This window comes from Cupressus sempervirens, chromosome 5 (assembly GCF_028749045.1).
Source record: "Cupressus sempervirens isolate cs-2001-9-10 chromosome 5, ASM2874904v1, whole genome shotgun sequence".
NCBI classification, from domain to species: domain Eukaryota; kingdom Viridiplantae; phylum Streptophyta; class Pinopsida; order Cupressales; family Cupressaceae; genus Cupressus; species Cupressus sempervirens.
In genome coordinates this window covers 660,367,616-660,391,601 of record NC_143122.1, presented here as the reverse complement: position 1 = coordinate 660,391,601, position 23,986 = coordinate 660,367,616, and the positions used below count along the sequence as shown (strand labels likewise).

At 37.6% G+C, this 23,986-nt stretch overlaps 1 pseudogene; it reads right to left on the bottom strand.

The window, feature by feature from the left end:
- Window positions 1-1,084: 1,084 nt before the first annotated feature.
- Window positions 1,085-21,899, bottom strand: LOC149557625 (exocyst complex component EXO84B pseudogene; annotated as a pseudogene).
- Between the last annotated feature and the right edge of the window lie 2,087 nt (window positions 21,900-23,986).

The window sequence follows — 23,986 nt, the reverse complement described above, 5'->3', positions numbered from 1 at the left end:
TGGAAACTCTATTAGGATATACATCATCGCTACTGATTTATTAGAAAATACATCTTATGTATTAAGAAAATAATAAAAATTGTGTCTTTTGATGTCTTTTAATAGGAATGTTAATGAAGACAAAATTAGAAGCAACTCAAAAAGAATTTGCATGAACAACTCAAGCCAGTGGAGATACCCTCATAACCATTATAAATGAAGTGCTTGATAAGGAAAAAGTTCAATAAAGCAGGTTAGAGCTGGAAGTTCCTTTCCACTTGCAATCTATTTTGAATGATGTTGTTTCTCTATTCTCTATAAAATCTCAAGATAAGGCATTAAGGTATGCTCACAATTCTTATTCCTTCAAAAAACTAAATGAATGATTTGTAATTCCTTGAGAAACAAATATTCAAATTTTTTTTTTTTTTTTTTCATATAAGGATATTTTATTATATTTTTACAATACAAATTGGTTAGCATCTTGGGAAACAACATGACAGTAAAAGACAATTTCAAATAAATTATATATGTAAAGGAAATGGAATTTTTGAGCAACAAAAGAAAAGTTTCAGCCTACTGTGGATTGAGAATGTTTGTCAAGAAAGCATGTTGGAAGTAACTATATCTTCTGAGTATGACTCATGAGTGCTCCTTGCATGATATTAGGATACAACAAAGGAAACTTGTGAAACTTGGACTAAATGTTATTTTAACAAGTGGTGTATCTTCCAAACTATTCATTCTCTATAAACCCATAAAATTTACATGGAAAACCTTCTCAACATGAGCTTTCCATTACCTTTACAATTGGTACTTGGAGGAAAAATAAGTCTAGAATTGACTCCTGCCCACCATGCTAGTATACATGTAGTCATGTTCCAACATCCACTTTTATATTGAACCCTTGAAAATCCCTTGAATTTGATGAATAAATATTACAAAAACTCCAAAAAGGATGTACTATATGCCAACATCAAAATGCTTCATGCATGAAAGAAACTCTTGATAGCTTCTAAAACACAATTTTTCATGATCAATCTCTTACAAACTGCAAGGCTGATTCGGAAAATAGGCAAAAATGGAAACATCTTATGTGAAACCCTCATGTAAAATAAAGTAAACAGCATGAAATTTCATGTGATCTTATTGAAGATATAGATTGTGTAGACATAGACATTGTGGGACTGTTTGGTTCTCTATCCCCATTACAACTTCTTGATCATCCACTTAATTTAAGCATGACATCTTGAGAAACATCAAAAATCACTCATCCTTAGGGAAAATAGTATTTGGATCCATCACAATATTAGCAATGACATTTATAACTATTGAGATAATATCTCTAACTACTTGGTGCATGTTTTCGGAAAAGTAGCACCCTTGAGGTGTGAACTGCATATATAGCACAGATTACTGCAAACCCAAAGGTCCTAAAGGTTTAGTCTATCTTTGATGTTCTCCTAGAAAGTCTAATCGTCAAAAAGATAGATTATAATAGTTTCAGCTAGTCTCAACAATATAATAATGACGATTCTTCCTCTTCCAATTAATATTTCAGTGGTAGTGTATGATAACCTGTTCAGCTTGGTAAAGATTTCCTAAAATATTAGAGAGGGATAAGCATCTTGATGCCATGAGCTACTATCAGCCTTTTCATCTAAATAAATATACATATCTGTACTTAATTGCGCATCACTTTCTTAAGTAAAAATCAAATCTAGGGCATGTTGTCAACATAAATTATTACACAATTTATCAGCACTTCCTTTTAACTGGTTTCACCAATCTATGAGTTTAGTATAATGGTTCTACTTTTCAACTAATCTCTTTCAAGGATCATCCTTGCCACTAGATTTATTAGGGATGAGTTCAAGCGAAACTTGTGGTAGCGACTCATCAGAAAGGGAAAGTGCACTTCCCAGGAGGGCAAGTTGATCGGTCTCATTCTCAAATCATGATCTTACTATTTGATTTTTTGATCACTCCGAGTTTCCATCCTCTACAATTATTGTAGGAAAATCCTTTATTAACAGGCTGAAATATGAGTCAAATAGCTTTGTGAGACCATACAAGGTTAGTCCTCCCACTTGTATGCTCAAAGTTGGCGCTACGCCATGTAAAAACTCCTGAACCGTTGAAATGAACCTGTGTGCACTGCTTGAAAGCTTCAATTAGATTGAACTTCCACTAGTTGAAATATTTTAAGCTCGATTGAATAGTTTTTTAGCAACAAGGGAATATGTTAGTACCCAATCATTAGTTGCAGCAAGAGTAACAATGATCTCCTCAATATTTTTTAAGTTGGCATCCAATGCTTGTTCCATACTGGGCCCAAACAACTTGGACAATAGGGAAGAGTGCAATGCCCTAAGCTTCCAACAAATAGCAATGAGCTAAGGCTATTTGAACACATTATGTAGCAGCTCAAAGCCCTCTAGTAGGTACTAAAGAAGAAAGTGCGTGCCTCTTCACAAGGAGTGTAAATTCCCCAATTTGTTTTCTATCCCACATTACAAGCTCTAAGACATGTGTTGATTTCTCTTTAAAATAACTGGAGAATCACTCGTAGCTTGTGTAATAGAAGGAAAACCAAGTTTTGAAAGAGCTTCAATATATGCACCACCATAAGAAGTGTTGGATGGTCATAAACCTTGAATATTATGCCTAGGTCATTGGTAGTGAGCATTGAGTAATAATGTGTGCGCACGAGGACCATTAAAAAGTCCCTTGAGTACAAATATTGTAGTTCAATTTTCAATAGCACAAGTGTATGTTTGGTGAGTAGCATTGGCAAGTTTCTTAGCAAGCCAATGTCTACAATCAGATATAGAATTTTTTAATAAAGTGAGTGCAGTTGGACTCAGAATTCCCTTATCTTTGTAATACCCCAAAATTGGCTCATTGCTATTATACCAATTCTAGTCTATTTCTGATAATTTCAAAGTCCTATTCTAATAGGCAATTCTCATTCTGCTATTCGCTACTTGACTTAATTGTCAGATGCAGAAAAACCCTAATCTGCATTCATAATATTTCTTATTTAATTCCTATAGTACGTACTCATATTAGTTACATTAAACCTACTTGATTAATATTTAATTTAATTATTAAGTATTTATACTTTAATTAAATTAAATTATGTCCTAAGGCTAATGTTCTATGAAATTAAATTTATTTAATTTAATAAATACTCCTATCTCAATTAATTAAATGTAATTATTTAATTAAATGGGAAAGGTATTTCTAATTAATTAAAAGAAATTATTTAATTAAATGGAGTACTTGCTTCTAAATAATTAAACAAAGTTATTTAATTAAATGGGAAGACATTCCTAATTAATTAAATAAAGTTATATAATTAAACAAAAGTGTCTCTAATTAATTAAAGATTATTTAATTAAATAGAAAAAGTAATTATGAGAGCATATTTCATTTTATTAAATTAAATATCTCAACAAAATCTCTCTTTAGTTCAAAAAGGGGAATTTCTAGTTCACTATTGATCAAAAATGAGTTAACACAGTTAACTCCTTTTTCTACTCAAATTAAAACAGTTAACTCCTTTTTCTACTCAAATTAAAACAATTAACTCCTTATTTATATCAAATTAAGTCTGTTAACTCCCTTTAATTTGTGAATCTCCCTTTATGACTGAAACTCATCTTCAATCCTAACCGTTGATCTGAATCGATCTCAACCGTTGATGGATTCCAAGAAACTCTATTTAAGAGACCCTCATCTCTTCATTTGAGGAGGATGAATTGATTTGCTATCGAATTGCTGTTGAAATTCATGCTCATATTTACTTACATTTCTTGCATACATTCTCATTTTTAGTTTAATCTCATTTTAGTTTAATCATGCATATGCTTAATCTAGTTTGCTTCATTTGTTCTTAGATTACATTGCATCTTTCATTTTCTTAGATTAATCTGTATACTCATTCTTAGCTTAATTCCATTGTCAAAATCCTTCGTTCTTAGAGGGTCTGGTTGCTTACACCTCGATTCTGAGGATATTAACAGGAAAAATCCCTTTAGATAGAAGGCAATAGGTCGCTTTGCAGGGCAAATTTCGGATGAACAATTCAATGTTCATTCCGTGATGAATCCACAAATAAGAACCGTGTTGAAGTGTGTGTGTTAGCATAGGCCGCATTTTCACGCATACATTTCTGGTGCCCACCGTGGGGCTCGAAAATCAATTTTTTTGGCCTCTTTCTATATTTTTTTAATCATTTTTTTTGTGCTTTGTCCATACTGTTCTGTACAGGTTCGCGCGCCAAAGAACTTTCTCACGCGACACGAAAAGAATCTTTGCTCGAAGATTCTAGATCCTCGCGCAAAAATGAACAGTCAGCGCAAAGAAGTTTTACGGCCCGTACAACTGTCAGAAATTTCGCGTGAAACTCTATTGATAGAGGCAAAATTTTTTGCATTGATTTGCATGTTTTCTAATTTTTCTGTTGACTGTTAGCAGTTTCTAGTGTTTCTGTGTTTTTTTTTTTTTTTTTTTTTTTTTTGAACAGCATAGTAGCGGTTTGTGGAATAATGAGAAAAGCGTGCTAAAGTTGTCAGAAATAGGTAAGAATCTACTAAGCGCGTTGCGAGGATCACCAGGTAATCTTCATTAGCTGATAACATTTCATTTGGATCTAAAACAAACATCTTTCGTGTTGAGCTTGTGTGTTTCCTTCTGTACTTCCATTTTACAACACATGCATAAACTCATACTAGGGTGTAATCTCTGTTAGTATTCATTTGGTAGGCTTGGTCTTTAGTGATAGATTTGATTAACTACCTTGGGTTATTGGACTCGCTAATCCGCTGGCCCCTTGTTCCACCCTGTGGTTGCAAGCTCAGCACCACGTTAAATAGGGGAGGGGTCTACAGGACATAAGCGTTAAAGGCTCCACAAGGCAACCCTTTTGTGTTTTTTTAGAACTCGCTAATTTTTGAGTTGTGGACTCATTTTGGCTTGTGTGAGGGGTTAAATGTTCCACATCTTTGGACTCACCTCACATTATTTAAAGCATTAAATGTACCACTTTGTGCTTTTTGATTACTTTTAGATAGATTTTCTTTCAGGAATTAATATCTGTACACACATAGTAATTAAGCCCCCATGAACACTATTCGTGGATCTTGAGGGAGTGGGTTCCTAGTGAAACTCCTCTCTAAGACGGATTCCTTATGGGTGGGGAGGATACTTTGAGCATCTCATAGATAGATGAATCTTTGACTTGCTGATTAAGGCATCCTTTCTCCGGAGAGGTTGATAGATCACAGGAAGATGATATCATAGATCTTTAAGGGATAATCTTAGTCTAGTGTGTCGGATTAATCTATTTTCTTTGATTGGGCTAAAGGTGAAAAGGTGTCAAAACCTTGAATCTGGAAGCTAAAGTCCCCTTGTGGTATACTATTATGAGTCGGTCACCTTTAGAGAGGGTTAACCATAGCAGACAATCCCTCTACAGGGAAAACTGTAATGACAGAACCTCAAGCGGTAATAGCCATTTTTGCCATGGTAGTGACAACTGCTATATAAATGTCCTTGTGGAAGAAATCTCCACGGGTGTGGTTCATTGTGGGTTATCAGATCTCCCTAGCAGCTCTTGAAGATTAAGTTCTCAGACTGTGTCAAAACCTCGGTGTGTCGGGATTGGAGGTCACCCCTGTGAGCCATAAAAGTTGCAGAGTCAAACCATTATTAAATACCTTAGAGAAGCCAACTTTTATTTTTCTAAGGAATGTGTGTGATGATTGCAAAACTCTTTGAAGATGTACACAAATAACTCTCTTAGGTATTAACACAAACTAGGTCACTTGATTGTTCATGTGCAAGGTTGCTTTTGCCCTTGCTCATTGTTTTCAAATGTGCTTGAAATCACTTACTTGCTGTTCTACGTGCCTGTTTATCTGCCTAGTTATTGGATTGATCAAAAAAAATTGTCAAAATTAGTCGCTGTTGTGAAACTGTTCTATCCATTCGCACGAAATCATTTTGGTCTCACGCGAAATCCTTTTGGTCTCGCGCAAAATCATTTTGCTCTCGCGCCAAATCACTTGGCTCTCGCGCGAATCCATTTTTCCCTTGCACAAAATTAAAGTTCTGTTGCACATCTTCGTGTGATCCAGAAACATTCTCACGCAAAATTAAAAACTATTCTTGATCTTCGCGCGAGACAAAAACATCTTCGCGCGGCCCATAAAACTTCTTCAAGCGACCCGTAAAGGTTTTTTGCGCAAAATTTTGTATCAACATTTACAATCTGGGTCTATTCTAGCTATCTGCGGCCTGCACGCTGTCTTTTTTTTTTTTTGCGTCCGTTTATCGCTCTTTATTTGCAAACAGTCCTAGAACAGCAACACTTCGCTTAATTGAAATCTTGTGTCTTATACCTTGACTAGTCTCGTCTCATACATTCTCATCTTAATGCTTGCCATACTTTGTGCTGCAGTGGTCATAATCTCTAGCTGTTCTAGCCTTTAAATCAGACCATTTGTGCGTTAGTGAACAACATTCTTGTTACTATCTTGTCCTTTTTGAGACTCAGTCTTAGTATAGTCCTTGTCTGGGTTCTAGCTTCTTGTCCTTGCCTATGACTGTCACAACCAGAAGCGGCAATGTGTTTTATCCTGATAACATTCGACGTGGTCGTGCTAGGAGTCATAATCACAGCAGAGGTAGCTTACCTTTCACTACGCAATCCATATCCAGTTTGGCTAGTGAGGCATCTTCACGGTCTTCCTCACCTACAAGATCATCTCGAGATCAGCGAACATTTTTTAATTTGCAACAAATTGGGAATCTTTTTTACCAAAATGATACTGAGACAGGTAGGAGTCCTGCATTCTCAAACACAATGTATGACCCTTTCTCCACAGACCCTTTTCAAACACAACGTACAGAAACTGAACAAGTTCCTATAATGACTAATCGTGAGCCTGAACAAGGTAGCCATAGTCGACATCAAGAACAACCTAGGAATGACAAGGAGAAAGAAAAAGAAAATGATACTGATGAAGAACAAGAAGAGGTAGAAATCCTTCCTGAACACATAGCAAGATGTCAAAGAGACAAAAACTTTCAGGAGGTCATGGGAATCCTAATCAACGAAGAGAAAGAAAAGTACTTTCTCAAACTCGCCCAAGAGGGAGCTAAACTGCCCACACATTTCGATGTAGAGACCATTATCACACGTGAAGAGGAAATTGAGACCACTAAACTCCAAAAACAACTAAAAATTATGCAAGACCAATTGGCTCAGATGATGCATGAGAAAGAGAAACCCAAAAAGACATACACATTGGACGCTCTTTGTTCATTTCCATTTGACACAAGTATAAACATGTCGCCTTTCCCAAGAGGTGTAGAATTACCCAAATATGACAAGTACTTTGGTACTACTGATCCTCAAGATAACTTGTGGGAATTTGGTGCTTTGTTTATGGAGTTTATACACAACCAAACGTACCTCATGCATTTATTCCCTAGAAGCCTAGGTGGTCAAGCTTTGGAGTGGTTTTCACATTTACCTCCTGGAATCAAGACATTTGATGAAATTGCTAATTCATTTGTTCAGCAATATTCTCATAACATTCAACATCCTGTAAATATTTGAGATCTATGCAACCTTAAACAGAAGGTTGGTGAGCCTTTTCTCACTTTCCTCCAATGGTGGAGAAAGCTTTATACCAAGTACTCCCGTAAAATCCCAGAAATGGAGAAGCTCGACATTTTCACCAATAACCTCTTACTTGATTTCGGGTATAGAGTCCAACTACAAGGTCCACGTACCTTTGAAGACATGATTACAAAGGCTATCTGTATCGAAGAATTTATGGTCAAGAAAGGTGAGCTCACTCTTCAGAGAGACTCAAAACAAGGTTCCACTTCCAACAAGGATAAAATCAAACATGTCAACAAGAATCAAGAAATTGTACATGATGGGGTTGTTGATAATGTCACACCAAAACCTGTTAAAGTAGGATTTAATCTCACAGACTGCTTCAAAGCGGCCAAAAGTGCTGAGAAGCCTCTTCTTGACAATAAAATGTCTGGGAATAAACTGAGAAACTCATGGGCAGCACGACCCAAGTGAGAGTATACGCCTTTAGGAGAACCTTTGGATATGGTTTACAAAACATTGCTACAACACAAGCTTATCTCACCAATGGATAACCCCCGTCCCTATGATCCACAACCACGTCCACCATGGTGGAATGAGACCTCATTTTGTGAGTATCACCAAAACAAGGGTCATAAAACCATCAACTGTATAAACTTACGTCATAAAGTCCAGGACATGATTGATACTGGTGAACTTGTGGTAGATGGACATAACAAAAACTCGGACCACAAGGCGTTCAAAGAGCCTTTCCCACCTTATGAAAAAGGAGAGAATTCGAAACCAGAACCCTACAATAAGGTCAACTATACATATTCCAATGATGACAATGTCATTCACATGGTTGAACCTGTAGATTTTGAATACTGTGATATTATTACCATAAAGGGGAAGCAAGATAACGATAAACCCAAGATACCATTCGTCTTGAGGGGCCCTACTTCTAATAACATGGATAATACGTCTTTGCAACATTGTGCTAATGTTGTTACTCACTCTCATGCAAAATTGGTGCTCAAAGGCCCTACACCTCCTACTTCAAATCTCGAACAACACAAGGACAAAGCCCTTGCTGGTCCATCCAGTAAAGGTGCAAAATGCACGATGAACTTGACTGCAACTAGTTATAGTATTCTAGATCAATTGAAATGAACCAAAGCTCACATTTCTATATTTGAGCTGCTTAAAATTTTGCCCGCTCATAGGCAAATTCTAGACAAATCCCTCACTGAGAAAAACATTCCTCAAGATCTTGATCTTGAACGATTTCAATCCATGGTAGGTCACTTGACCTCACCTCATCTTATGACCTTCTCCAAGGAGGATGACAACTCACTAAATCACCCACACAATCAACCTCTACACATTGAGGTTATGATCCACCAGACACGTGTTCGTCGGGTACTAATTGACAATGGCGCTGGCCTAAATATTTTTTCTGTGGCTCTGCTTAGACAATTGGGTTATTCTGAGGACTCTATTGATCCTCGACGAAAGATCACTATTAAAGCATACGATGAAGTAGAACGAAAGTCACTAGGTCTTGTGACTTTACCAATTCGCGTCGGTCCTGTCGAAAGGGATGTCACCTATTAGGTGCTTGACATTCCCTTAGCCTACAACATTCTGTTAGGACAGCCATGGATACATGAGATGCGCGTTGTACCATCCACATACCACCAATGCATTAAATTCCCATTTCATGGTTCTAAAGTTACTATTCCTGCAACTACTAGCTACACTTGCAATATGCTCAAAGCTGCTGTATCTTTCATCCCTACTAACCATGAGTCTACTGATTGTCACAACAATAAGCTGAAACAAATTGAGCAGTCATTTAAATTGAAAGAAACTGGTATGGGAGAGTACCACATGGAACCAGTGTTATCATTAACATCAATTCTAGAATCTCCTCAACATTTTGGGAGACCCTCACTAGCAAAGAAGCCATTCGTGTTGACACCTCATACCAAGTTTAATGGTTCTTTGATCAAAGCTATAGTTCCCTTAAAAGATGAAAGTGGAAACAGAGCCATTGCTGCATGGCTTTACAAAGAAGAGTCTCCAGTAGACCTAATAGAACAAGTTCGAGAAATCACTCCTAAGAAGTATGGACCTGGTCTTAAGCTTATGAAGCGTTTTGGCTACAAGGGAACTGGCCCTATTGGGTACAATAACAATGGTTTAATAGATCCTGTCAAAGCAACAGCTCGAAGCAACAATGACACAACTGGCCTAGGGTTCAAGAAAGTCCCTTTCCATTTGGGATCCAATAAATTCATACCTGTACGTGAGAGTTCATCTGAAAATGAGTCACAATCTAAATCAGGTACTCAAAAGGAAGAATCTGATGATGACGATTCTTACCCTCATCCTATTCCTTATGATCTTGCTAAATTCTTTGCTAAGCCAGATGACTTTGTGCCATGTGTTAGCACTCTGGATGATACTAGTGATTCTTCTGAGGACAATATTGAGCAACTCGAATATCATTCAGAAAAGGGAGAATCTAGTCAGTCATGTCATATTGAGTATTTGTCTAAGAATCTAGAGGCTGAAGGAGAGTATGTCCCTATCACTGTTGGGGAGTTCAATAGTCTCTCACCATGTAGCACCGATTCTCATGAATATGAATTTGACAATCTTTCAGAAGCGACTACTGATAAAGACATTGACCAAGTGCATGTCTATGAAAATCAAATCGAAGTGAGTGAAACATCTAGGGATAGGTCACAGGGGTCTGATCGAACTAGTGTCTTAGAGTCATCAAGTACTAACGTTCGTACTCTGAGACATTTGAATACACCTGTGGGTGAGGTCGCCGTAGGTCTCGAATTGTTGGTACACGCATTTAATAACTATATTGTGAACGCAATTGAACCAGCCACTACTCTCTCACTCACACATCCTGAGCTTATAGACTGGAACCCCAATGCATCTAACGAAGTCCCCACATTCCAGAATGACTATACTCTTGCCTGTTACCTAAACGCTATCGAACCTGTAACATCTTCCACCAATGAGCAAAGCATCAACATGACTGAGGCCGACATCAAATATCTTAGTCACATAATTAAAAAGAAAAAATGCAAGAGGTCCGATGGTGAAAACCACATTGTGGTAGTATTAGATCCAAAAATAGTAAAAACAAAAGACGTATACAAGGGTGAAAACCTCTCTGACGCGCCTGCAGATGAGATATTTGATGTCCTTCCCAGTCACTTTCAGGAGAGATCATCAGTGTTAATAGAGCCAACATAGCCAATTAACTTAGGCACAGAAGAACATCCTCATGTGATACATTTGGCTCAGCCATTGTCAACTGAAGAAAAGGCACAATTCATTGCCTTTTTCAAGGGAAAGAAAATAAATTTTGCCTGGACATATTCTGACATGCCAGGATTGGATCTTGATCTTATTATGCATCACTTGTCCATAATGCCAGGCATAAAACTAGTTAAACAGAAGCTCCGCAAAATGCATCCTCATGTTGCATTGCTAATCAAAGCCGAATTGGAGAAACTTCTGAAGGCTGGTTTCATTCGTGCAATTGATTATGCTGAATGGATATCCAATATTGTCCCTGTGTCCAAGCATGATAAGTCTATCAGAGTTTGTACAGATTTCCGTGATCTTAACTTGGCATGTCCTAAAGATTACTTCTCACTCCCTAATATCGATATGATTATGGACATGACAGCTGGTTATGAGATGTACTCACTTATGGATGGTTTTTCTGGATACAATCAGATAAAAATTGCACCAGAAGATCAAAAGAAAATAGCCTTCACATGTGCATGGGGAACCTTTTGTTGGAATGTGATGCCATTTGGTTTAAAGAATGCTGGAGCTACATATCAGCGGGCTGTTACTACAATCTTCCATGACATGATGCATAAAACTATGGAGGACTATGTTGATGATACTTTGGTCAAAAGCACTAAATTCAATACCCATTTGCATGATTTGGGACCAATTCTAGATCGTATGGAAAAGTTTAGTCTTCGGCTCAATCCTAAGAAGTGTGCATTTGGTGTCACATCAGGAAAACTAGTAGGATATATTGTTTCTACAAAGGGAATTGAAGTAGATCCAAAAAAATTACAAGCAATAATGGACATGCCACCACCTCGAAACATCAGTCAGATGAGAGGACTACAGGGAAGGCTTCAATCTATTTGCAGATTTATTTCACAATTGGCGGATAAATCACAACCCTTCAAAAAGACTTTACATAAAGGTGTGAAATTTAATTGGAACCAGGATTGTGAGCAAAGCTTAACACAGATTAAACAATATCTTGTCAATCCACCAATCCTTATGCCTCCCATGCATGGGAAACCTTTGCTTTTATACATTTCAGCTACTGAAACATCTTTGGGAATCCTGTTGGCTCAGGAAGACAATGTTAACAAAGAAAGAGCTATTTATTACTTGAGCCGAACATTGGTCTCTTATGAGAAAAACTACAATATTATTGAGAAAGCTTGCTTGGCAGTTGTCTTTGCTTCCCAAAAGTTGAGACACTACATGCTTGCCCACACTACATGGCTTGTGGCTAAAATAGATCCATTAAAGTATTTTCTCAGTAAGGCAGCTCTCACAGGAAGATTGGCTAAATGGGTCATGATACTAAGTGAGTTCAACATCCAATATGTTGAACGCAAAGCTATAAAGGGACAGGCAATTGCAGACTAGCTAGCTAAGGCACCCATACCGAGTCTCCTGCCAATACACATTGATTTTCCAAATGAGTCAATTCTAACACTCACTCATCATACATGGGTTATGTTCTTTGATGGATCCTTCACACAACAAGGATCAGGTGTTGGATTACTTTTCATCACACCACAGAAATACTCATTGCCTAAAGCATACAAGATTATGTTTCCTTGTACAAATAACATTGTTGAATATGAAGCTTTGATCAATGGTATGAAAATTGTAGCTGAATGGAGAGTAGATCAATTGGATATCTTTGGTGACTCTCAGCTTGTCATCAACCAAGTAAATGATGTGTATCAAACAAAGGATGAAAAACTAATTCCTTATAAGTGCATGGTTGATGACTTGACAAAATATTTTGCACACATCACCTTCCAACAGGTTCCACGTGCAGATAATAAAGCGGTTGATGCCATGGCCACTCTGGCCTCCCTTCTACAAATGCCAGAAAATGATCTTCGACACGAGTTCTTGTTGGAAGCGTTACACTACCTAGCCTATGACACACCTGATTCCAAGATGATCTGTTCTATTATAGGACAAGAATCATCCTGCTACCATCACATCTATTCCTACCTTCATAATCAAACCATTCCGAAAGGTCTGATCCAGAATGAGAAACGTTACCTAATCTGCAATGCTTCACATTATGTCATTATTGTTGACGATCTATATAAGAGAGGTCTCAACGGAACACTCCTTAGGTGCTTAGAACCCGACAAGTCCAAACGTGCACTAATTGACGTTCACGAAGGCATTTGCAGATCTCATTCCAATGGCCTAACACTAGCTCACAAACTCCTTCGTGCTGGTTACTACTGGCCTAAAATGGAGCAAGAAGCTATTAAATATGCTAGGTCCTGCAAACAGTGTCAACTACACAAGAATCTCATTCACGCTCCAGCTAGAGAGTTGATTCCCTCTACTTCAACATGGTCATTTCAACAATGGGCCTTTGACTTGGTGGGATAGATTCACCCAACCTCTTCTAATGGACATAAGTTCATTATCACCACTACAGATTATTTCACGAAATGGGTAGAGGCAGTCCCTCTCACAATTACTGATGGCAAAACTGTAGCGCTTTTTATCACAAACTACATCATCTGTAGATATGGTATACCATCCTCAATCAGTACTGATAATGGAGGACAATTCAAAAATAAAGACCTTAAGGAACTGTGCAAGAAATTTAAAATTACACAACATTGGTCTTCCATTTATTACCCCCAGGGCAATGGGCAAGCTGAGGCATCCAATAAGGCAATCCTCAAAATTCTTCATCGCACAGTCAGTAAGTCAGGGCAAGACTGGCATCTCCAGATCAATCCAGCCCTATGGGCATATAGAACAAGCATTAGAACTCCAACAGGCATGACTCCTTTTGCGTTGGTATATGGGGCAGATGTTGTGCTTCCGATAGAGGTCGAGATCCCTACCTTGAGAATCTCTATGAAAGGCCTTATCACAGATGATGACTATAGGATAGCCTGGCTTCAAGAACTTGTGTTACTAGATGAACAATGACAAGTGGCCTGTGATCATCTACGAGCACATCAACAAAGAATGGCGCAAAGCTACAATAGGAGGATTAGGCCATGTGACTTCCAGCTTGGTGATCTCGTCCTAAGAGAGAATCCTCATAATCAACAACAACGAATGCAAAAGGGAAAGTTTGAACCAAACTGGCTAGGTCCTTACATCATTACTGTAGTATATGGATCTGGCGCTTATCAACTTTCCACAACTGAAGGAGAAGTGCTTAAAGAGCCTATGAACACTCTCCACCTGAAGCGGTTTTTCAGTTGATTCAATCTCAGCAAGCTATCTGTACATATCTAAATGTCCTGAAAAAATCCTAAACATCAGAAAATGTCTTGAAAAAAAATCCTAAAAATCAGAAAAAGTCTTGGAAAAAAAAAAAAAAAAAAAAAAGCATGCCAAGAAGGTGAAAACCTGGTAAATAGGCGCCTCTTGTTAGTCACTTTCATGCTTTTTCTTTCCTGCTTTTCCTGCTCATGTATCCATGGATTGAGTCTTGTCATAGGTCGGGGGCATTCCCTTCCAGTGTCACTCTTTTTGAGATTCTCCTTATAGAATCTCCTTCGTGACAGTCACCAGTTGTTCTAACTGCGTCTGCCTACTGTCACCAGTGTCACTCTTTTCAAGATTCTCCTTATAGAATCTCCTTCGTGACAGTCACCAGTTGTTCTAACTGCGTCTACCTACTGTCACCAGTGTCACTCTTTTCGAGATTCTCCTCATAGAATCTCCTTTGTGACAGTCACCAGTTGTTCTAACTACGTCTGCCTACTATCACCAGTGTCACTCTTTTCAAGATTCTCCTCATAGAATCTCCTTCGTGACAGTCACCAGTTGTTCTAACTATGTCTGCCTACTGTCACCAGTATCACTATTTTCAAGATTCTCCTTATAGAATCTCCTTCGTGACAGTCACCATTTGTTCTAACTGCGTCTGCCTACTGTCACTCTTTTCAAGATTCTCCTCATAGAATCTCCTTCGTGACAGTCACCAGTTGTTCTAACTGCGTCTGCCTACTATCACCAGTGTCACTCTTTTTAAGATTCTCCTTATAGAATCTCCTTCATGACAGTCACCAGTTGTTCTAACTACGTCTGCCTACTGTCACCAGTGTCACTCTTTTCAAGATTCTCCTTATAGAATCTCCTTCGTGACAGTTACCAGTTGTTCTAACTGCGTCTGCCTACTATCACCAGTGTCACTCTTTTCAAGATTCTCCTCATGGAATCTCCTTCGTGATAGTCACTAGTTGTTCTGACTGCGTCTGCCTACTGTTGTCACCCTACTGAAGAGATTTCTTTCTTACATATTCTAGACATTGACACTTGACATCATTCCGAAAACATTAAACTCAATGATATACTAGTTTGGATATGCTGAGCATTTTCTCTTATTGCTTTGTTTTGCTTTATCATATCTCCTCGAGCAACATCGATGATGTCATCTCCGACTAGAGAAGTAATGACTGGGGGCATGATCTTTTCATATGTTTTTTGTTTGTAGATTAGTTCCAATAAGTTGATACATTCCTATAAGAGGGGTGTCCACTATAAGAGCCTCCATTTCATATTGGATGGCTGTGTGTACCTCGACTCCTTTTATACAGATATGTCAATGATATTGGTTCTTCTCCTTGTTTGTTGGAGTGAACTCTTCATGCTATAGTACATACTGATACTCGTCCTATTAAGTGAATGTGCGGGTCACTGCAAGTATATTTAGCACACTTTTGTCTCAGGTTATGAACACAAGGGTCGTTGTGGATAGCATAAATATTGAATACTTTGCATAAGAGGAATCTCCCGTGTGTTTGGTGTGCCTGTCATGCAAGCAACATTCAGGTCATCCTAGCATTCATGCTTTGATGCTTATGTTAACTTGTTACATTAAAAGGGACAAATGTTCCGGTCATTCTGGCTTCTTGTGCCTCAAATGCTTACATTTAATCCTGACATTCCAATAACATATGTTACATTCATATTTTCATGATTGCAATGTCAGTGGAAATTGTGTAACATACGAGCTTTGTTTTATATCCAATGATGATAAATCATCGAAGCTTGGTGACCAGACCTAAGGCTGCATTTAACATAGCCTTGCATACTTCATTTGCATTAGCACGCAATTCGATGGTAATCCTATTCATACTCCACATGCATCAGATTCCTCCATAGCTGCACAAGCGTTTGGTTCATCGATTCTCGTTCCTCAATGGAATACTTGTGACTCTCAAATAAAAATGCACAAATGTTAGTTCATACATATGCGTTCTATCTAACCATACATCTCATGAACATCAGAGCAAAACAAAACAGACAATGACATGTACACAGGAATACTCGGCTCAAAATATCATGTATATATATATCAAAGAATGGGTCAGTACAAATAAAATGGGTGCTACTCGAGTGCAATCGATCAAAAATGATACATCTGGTGCTGGCACACCAATTGATACATAGCCAGAGATCAAAATAAAAGTCAGGCATAGAGCGTCTAACTTTGTCCCAAACTGTCACCTCCAGGAGGAGCGAGAGGAACAGGGCCAACAGGTGGCAGAGGCGGTGGTGGCATATCCGGCCTGACAGGAGGTCGTGCACCTCTGAACTCTCGTGCGTACTGAGAGAATTGTTGCACTTGCAATGTCTCATTAGGTACTGCACTAGTGTATGCAGCATAATAATATGTAGCTCGAGAAGACTGGAAGCAGATCTCATCCTGGGCCAACTCTAACCTCCACTCTGCAGCCTCCGCGCACTCTCTTTGGCGATCTGTCTCTCTCTGTCTCTCTACCAGCTGTGCATCCTTGATTGTCACTACAATCTGCAACTCTCCCAACTATCAGGAGGCTGCACGAACCCACTCTCGGTACCGCCATACCATGTCCTATACCCCACCTACCAGCTGATCCGGCATATCCTCATCGACCATCTCTGGTGCATACTGAGGTGGAGGTGCCTACTACGGTGGAGGTACCCGCTATTGTGGGACCTCCTGCTGATGAGCTTGCTCCTCTATCCTCTACCTCCTCCATCGACTATGTCCCACTCCACTGCCCCCAACACTTGGTTATGATCCCATCTGCCATGGGGGAATAGGTATCTGTTGTACCCGGTGCTGGACTTATGGTGGCACCTGTGGTTGTGGCTGCTGCTGCTGTGATACTTGTACCTGCCCTGCCATCCCTAATGGATCTATGAAGCGTGGGAAAGGATGGCTCATCAAAAATGCCTGATATGCAGGCGTCATCCCGACATCTACTACCTCTGGCAGGTAGTTCCACTGAACTACAACAAGGCTGGGAATGTCTATCATGGATCATCCTGAATCCATCCGTGGAGGCCATCCCCACTCTATATCCTTCTGCACCCTAGCATAGGCACAGTACTCAGCCGAAATGTCCTGTGGTTGACCATATTGCCACTACACTCGTGAGATGACAAATCTCTCTATCACTGATGTCGTCCTGCCTGCCAGCGGTTGAGAACAAAACATCCAGGGCAGCTCTCTTGAGGCATTATCCTAGTCCTCTATCTCTTTCTAGGGTCACCATATAACAGACACCAGGTCATCAAGATGTGTCCGCCAATGCTCAGTCTTACCCAGGTGGGCCTGGGTAATATGCCCTCGATATCTGCAAATGTAGGGCTCCATGGGCTCCCAAGAATCCTCAAAAATTGGCCTACATACAGGAAGATGCTCCCAGGCCTAGATCTATAACACATAAACACCTGCTGCCATGGTCTTCTTCTCGTGGAAGATGACCTCATGCATCTCATGAAAAAGAAGGGCCAACATACACTGACCCCACCCAAAGATCTCAGGTGCCTCAATCATCCTACGGAGCATGACACCCCATCCACACTCCAACCCATGCTGTCCCCTGTCGGGACATAGGAAGCAGCTTAAGAAAATACCCAACACGGATGCTAACCTGTTTGTAGGTCCATAATTATGCATCAGCTCATCCCAGCTGATGGTCGTGCCTCTCGGTAGCTCTCTCTCAAAAACAATGGATAGTGCCTCTGTCCCTAATCGAGGCACTGTATCATATACAACCCGGGCACCGTGAAAGGGAATCCTCAAGATCCTCCATATGTCCTCTGGTGTGATGGTCATCTCACCCATCGACAAATGAAATGTGTTCATCTTCGAATGGAAATGCTCTACCAATGCAGTCAGTAAACCGTGATTCACCATCACGGCTAGAATCCGACATAGTGAAGACAAACCCAATCGGGCAATGTGTGCTCGATCTGCATCATCCAAACTCTGCAATAACTCTCCATAACGCGGATAATGAGATCTAAATGATAAGTCTCCAAATACCTCCTACACGCACAACAAAAAAATGATAAACAAACGATCAGTATCAAGTCGAATCGAAGCATCAAAACAAAATACAATGCGATTTCTAAATGCGAAAATCACAAAACTTGCACAGAATTTCGCACGAGATTGCTGAAATCTCGCATGAATACATATGGTTTCGCACGAAGAAACTCTCCTTTGCGCGAAAATAGATCTCCTCGCACGAAGATAGATCATCTCGCGCGAGAAAAGAGGTTCTCGCACGAAACAGGATTTGCCACGCGCAAAGAATCTACATCTTCGTGCGAAGCCAAAATCGCCTCCCGTGAAGATATTTCGGCCGCGCACGAAGAAACAACACATCCTGTTTCTTCATGCAAAGAAAGAATATCTTCACGCGAGAAGAGATCGGTCTCGCGTGAAGAAAGAATTGAACATCCTAAAACATGCTAAAAACGTGCATAAATGATCTCAAAATACGTGTAATCGAAAGTATGAAGATGGGAGATCGATGACTCACCGGTGGTCCATAGTCTGCTGGCCGACTGTGTCGTCTGGAGTGCTCAGAACGATGATATCTCAAGTTCACTGCCATGTCTATATCAGAGCTCAAAATCACTAAAAGACAAAAGCACAAATGAATTGAAAATGACCCTTCAAGCCATTATATAGGTGTTTACCAAATTTTTCAAAGTGCTCGGATTTGCGCAAAAATTGCACCCTTGGCTAATTGGACCATCCTGGATTCATTTTCGGGATCAAATTCGAAACCTGACACACCCAAGAACCTTAAAAATGTGTTTTAAAATTTTAGGGACCGATGTGATCGAACGCTTGTGCAATCAAAATCTTTCTGATACTTTATGATTCTTGGAATCCTTTCAACTTTACATTCTCCGTATTTTCAAAATTCTTTTTGAAAATAGTCAACTTAAGTCAACTTTACATTATATACTGCTTCAAATCATATTTCTGGTGTGTCATCTTTCCATTTTGCTCCCGAGGGGGCATGATGATTACATCATTAAATACTTATTGCTCGGGGCATTTAGTTTCCATCTTATGTCCTAGTCACTTGGGGCATCTCATCACTTGGGGCTTTTTGTTCCCTTCTATCTGACATCTTTGCCATCTATCTTATCTTTTCATCAATTGATCAACCTTACAACAACTCTTCTCAGAGTTCGATGGACAGGTATGGGGACAGTCTAAACCTTGACTCCTGAGGATCAAACCTCGTTCTGGGAATGATTCTATGACTCATGATGAGACCTTGTTATCTTTTATAAATTTCGAGTATCTAGGTGTTCTATCTGGATCCTTGAAGGTTAAGCTCCGTTCTGGGGATAATCTTCTAAATGCTATCAATTTCAGGTATCTAGGTGTTCTATCTAGATCCTTGAAGGTTAAGCTCCGTTCTAGGGATAATCTTCTAAATGCTATCAATTTTGGGTATCTAGGTGTTCTATCTGGATCCTTGAAGGTTAAGCTTCGTTCTGGAGATAACTTTCTAAATGCTATTAATTTCGGGTATCTAGGTTTTCTATCTGGATCCTTGAAGGATAAGCTTCGTTCTGGAGATAATCTTCTAAATGCTATCAATCTCAGGTATCTAGACATTCTGTCTAGATCCTTAAAGATTACGCTTCGTTCTGAAGATAGTCTTTTAAATGCTATCGATCTTAGGTATCTAAGTGCTCTGCTTGAATTCCTTAGGATTAAGCTCTGCTCTAGAGATGGTCCTTAAAAAACTTATCAATTGGTCTCCGTGTCATCACATTCGGAACCAATCTCATGTTCGCATCATGCTTTCTGATTATCTTTGAATTGAACGTGTTACTCGCACATTCATTCAAAGAGGAGAAAAAATTAATACCCCAAAATTGGTTCATTGCCATTATACCAATTCTAGTCTATTTCTAATAATTTCAAAGTCCTATTCTAATAGGCAATTCTCATTCTGCTATTCGCTACTTGACTTAATTGTCAGATGCAAAAAAACCCTAATCTGCATTCATCATATTTCTTATTTAATTCCTATAGTACATACTCATATTAGTTACATTAAACCTACTTGATTAATATTTAATTTAATTATTAAGTATTTATACTTTAATTAAATTAAATTATATCCTAAGGCTAATGTACTATGGAATTAAATTTATTTAATTTAATAAATACGCCAATCTTAAGTAATTAAATGCAATTATTTAATTAAATGGGAAAGGTATTTCTAATTAATTAAAATAAATTATTTAATTAAATGGAGTACTTACTTCTAAATAATTAAACAAAGTTATTTAATTAAATGGGAAGACATTCCTAATTAATTAAATAAAGTAATTTAATTAAACAAAAGTGTCTCTAATTAATTAAAGATTATTTAATTAAATAGAAAAAGTAATTATGAGAGCATATTTCATTTTATTAAATTAAATATCTCAACAAAATCTCTCTTCAGTTCAAAAAGGGGAATTTCCAGTTCACTATTGATCAAAAATGAGTTAACACAGTTAACTCCTTTTTCTACTCAAATTAAAACAGTTAACTCCTTATTTATCTCAAATTAAGTCTGTTAACTCCCTTTAATTTGGGAATCTCCCTTTATGATTGAAACTCATCTTCAATCCTAACCGTTGATCTGAATCGATCTCAACCGTTGATGGATTCCAGGAAACTCTATTTAAGAGACCCTCATCTCTTCATTTGAGGAGGATGAATTGATTTTCTATCGAATTGCTATTGAAATTCATGCTCATATTTACTTACATTTCTTGCATACATTCTCATTTTTAGTTTAATCTCATTTTAGTTTAATCATGCATATGCTTAATCTGGTTTGCTTCATTTGTTCTTAGATTACATTGCATCTTTCATTTTCTTAGATTAATCTGTATACTCATTCTTAGCTTAATTCCATTGTCAAAATCCTTCGTTCTTAGAGGGTCTAGTTGCTTACACCTCGATTCTGAGGATATTAACAGGAAAAATCCCTTTAGATAGAAGGCAACAGGTCGCTTTCCAAGGAAAATTTTGGATGAACAATTCAATGTTCATTCTGCGATGAATCTGCAAATAAGGACCGTGTTGAAGTGTGTGTGTTAGCATAGGCCGCATTTTCACGCATACAATCTTGAGCATCCACAACTATATGTGACCTTCATCTAGGGAAGCCAAAGCTTCATCCACTCTTTGTTCAGCTAAAGGTGCATCCAAAATATTAGGAACATCTAAGGACCATTTATCTAATTCTGCAATCTCATAATCTTTTGAGGAAGGAGAGTATTGAATTGAGGCAATCCAAGAACTATTTGATAATGAATCCATACGAACACACTCTGTAAGTCCATGAATTAAGGTAGCCTGAGTAGAAATTAAATTTCTTATTAAAAGAAAATCACCCTCCTTATCTGATATCTCTTTCAAAGTGTAGATAAATGTAGAATAATTGGCATAAACACTTTCACATATTTCTTTAGCAGATGCTTTCTTAAGTTCTAAAATATGTGTACACTATTGCCAAATTTCCTTCTCATTCATGGATTGGCACTTCAGCTGAACATAGCCATCCACATAAAAATTGTCCATTGTAAACAATTTCAATTTATCAGAGAGAGCACCATCTTCACTTTTGGTGCCATTAGCAGTCACAGCTCATGTTGGAGCGGAGGCCCTATAACCGATAGAAGGCTTTAACAATGCCATCTTCATCAAAATTGAAAAATCCCTCAATGTAATAAGCAGATCCTAGGCTAAGAAGAAGATTTTTATCCAAAATAACAAAGCTAAATGCCCAAAAAAACACTTCTAAAATACAATTATTCCTTTCCTACTCAAGCATAGTCACTTGAATTCACAAATAAAACCCACCTGATGCTAATTCTTATCACTAGCATCCATAAATAATTAGTCTCAAACCTCAACAAAAGATACAAAACCCTTAAACATCTTTAACCATTTAGTCCCCCAACCATAAATTAGATTTAAATGGATTTGTTGATTTCTCTATTTCCTTTCTGTCCTATTTGTCTTTCATCCATTGTATTTCTTTGATGGTCAAATTCAAGGTTTTAGCAGATAATAATTCTAAATTCCTAGCTATTTATTGTGTTGAATCATGTTTAATGCCCATGAGGAATGAGTGACCTCACCTAACTCATACTTTTAACCTTGATTTACCATGATTAGAGGACATGATTTTTTCTTGAATTCATTTTTTTGCAGAGGGTAGGCAATTAGAATATTATCGTAGGATTCTTAATTTTTTTTTGGTGTCCCAAACATCTTGATTATTGCAAGGTGAAAATAAAAATTAGTTCTTGCTACTTCTTCAATTTGAAACGAAATTTGATATGAGGAAATATGTTTGCATACAGTTTTAAATTGTTTTCAAAATAAGTTGAAAATAGTTAAATAACTATATTTAGTTTTGTATACCCATTTTTGAAAGGATTTTGATCTAGTTAAGGATAAAATTGCAAACTAAAAATTATGTTTCATTCTTTCTTCCTATTTTATAAATGAATGATTCTTTCCATTATTCTGTTTTGAGTGTTACATGTATAAACCAAGCTTGCAGTTTTGTAAGTTTTTTATTTTATAAATATGTTTATATAAAAAAATAGGGGTTTTGAGGGAACATGATTTTGTTTGGTTCTATACTGATCCAAACAACAATTCTAGCAGGAATTACTCCAAATATTTTACACTTCTAAATTATTCAAGTTGTAATGCTAGTTTCAATTGTATCACTTCAGAATTGTTATTTTTTTACATATTGGTGGTTCAAAGAAACAACACTTAGAAGTACATCATTCATCTAGATAAATGCAAGTTCTTTAAAAGGTCTGAACTAAGATTTGTTACAAAACTCTATGTGGTTTAAATGAAACTTGGATTAACTAGGCAGAAATGTTGATATAGTAAGTTCTTTGTTGAGTCTCTTGGGTGTACTTTAACTGAGCAAGGAATCTCTTTCAAAATATCTTCTTATGTATGACTAATAAAGACTATAATACTGCAACCACTCACTCATAAGAGGTTGCCAACAAGCCAACTATATGCTTGGTAAAGGTAGGGATGATGCAAAGTTTCCACCATTTTGAAAAGATGACAAAAGCAATTCAAAAATAAAATTGAAATATGATGGGTTAGCATTCCTACTCACTGATGGTGGGATGATAATTTTTTGATTCTAGCAATTTTTTTCTTTCCTTTTATAGATTATTTGACTATAGATTCCATAAATAATGGTTTGAGAATATCATAGGGATCACAAACAGAAAACCCTCCAAACCACAAACCAACAATTATTTATCACTTTGAAATGCCTCTAAGTGTTATTAAAAATGTTATACAAGAAAGTGTTCCAATAGGCTCAAATTTTCTTTAACCAAACACCATGTATGTATACTTCATTTGAAATAATAGGAAAGTTTAAGCATTGAACCATTTTTTAAATCTATAATGCAACAATAAGTTCTCATTAGTTTGTATGGGCTTCAAATTTTATTAATAAAACACATGGAAATTAAAAATGATTTACAAAAAATAATTTTGTCTAGACTCTAGAGTGCAAGTTCACTTTCTTGGAGGTTTTAAATATTTGTGCCATTTTTACACCATTTTTATCCATTGATATAGCCCAAATTCTTACCATGTTTAGTAGAAATTCATGCATAATATTGATTATTATGTCTATTGCATGTACTGTCAATAGAAATTACTTATAAATCACTAAAGAAATGATAATGAAGTTCACTCAAAAGATAAACACAAACAATGTAGAAAGT